This window comes from Etheostoma spectabile, chromosome 21, assembly GCF_008692095.1.
Source record: "Etheostoma spectabile isolate EspeVRDwgs_2016 chromosome 21, UIUC_Espe_1.0, whole genome shotgun sequence".
NCBI classification, from domain to species: Eukaryota; Metazoa; Chordata; class Actinopteri; order Perciformes; family Percidae; genus Etheostoma; species Etheostoma spectabile.
The window spans coordinates 11,298,306-11,299,056 of NC_045753.1; the positions used below are offsets into that span (position 1 = coordinate 11,298,306).

Genomic DNA, 751 nt, shown 5'->3' on the forward strand with positions numbered 1-751 from the left:
CAGAAGCGGCATCATCATTTGAACATCTTTATCGTTTTTTCCCCAGTAGGTGTGTCTCACTTTCCATGGAAAGACACAGTTGACCCATTGGAACGTTACCAGTGCACCACAAGGCTTATGAGAAGCCAACACCATGGATCTCTCTGAACTCTTGGAGTCTGTTTGGTTTTACTCTGACACACAGCACTGGATGGTCACATTATGATTTAATTATGTTTTGCATTAAATTACATTTATTTAGCTGATGCTTTGATACAAAGCTACGTACAATGAGTGATATCAGCCATGTGGATACAACCTAAGATTGCAAAAATAATACAGGTACATCCACTTCATCAAATATCCTGGACTGTTCTACATTAAGAAACAATAAGAGATAAGTTTGGTAAGGCCCCTGTCTTATTAAAAGGGTCATTTTGTAACAATGACATGATTTATTTTGAGGTTGGGGGGCTTGTTGGAAAAAGAGATATGGTCAGTGAACGGATCATGTTGCTGTTGTAAAAAATAATACATGCACATAATGTGTATACATACATATAATGTACAATCATTCTATTCATAGCATTAATATTTTAGAAATGTGCTTTAAACCAGGTTGTAGATGTAATAGTGGGTTTATATAATGGAAGCTACTTCAATTATTCTAAAACTTGTTAGTCCGAGTAAAGATCTTTCTGTTTAATACTTACTTGCGTATGATTTTTAACTGTTTGTACTTGTGTTTTATCTGTTTAACTGATTTTGTGTA

General features: G+C 34.6%; 1 protein-coding gene across 2 annotated transcripts in view; it reads left to right on the top strand.

Annotated features, from left to right (window-relative positions):
- Positions 1-751, top strand: part of grid1b (glutamate receptor, ionotropic, delta 1b) — a gene marked incomplete at its 3' end in the record, with an annotated part of 390,408 nt that overhangs the window by 100,870 nt on the left and 288,787 nt on the right.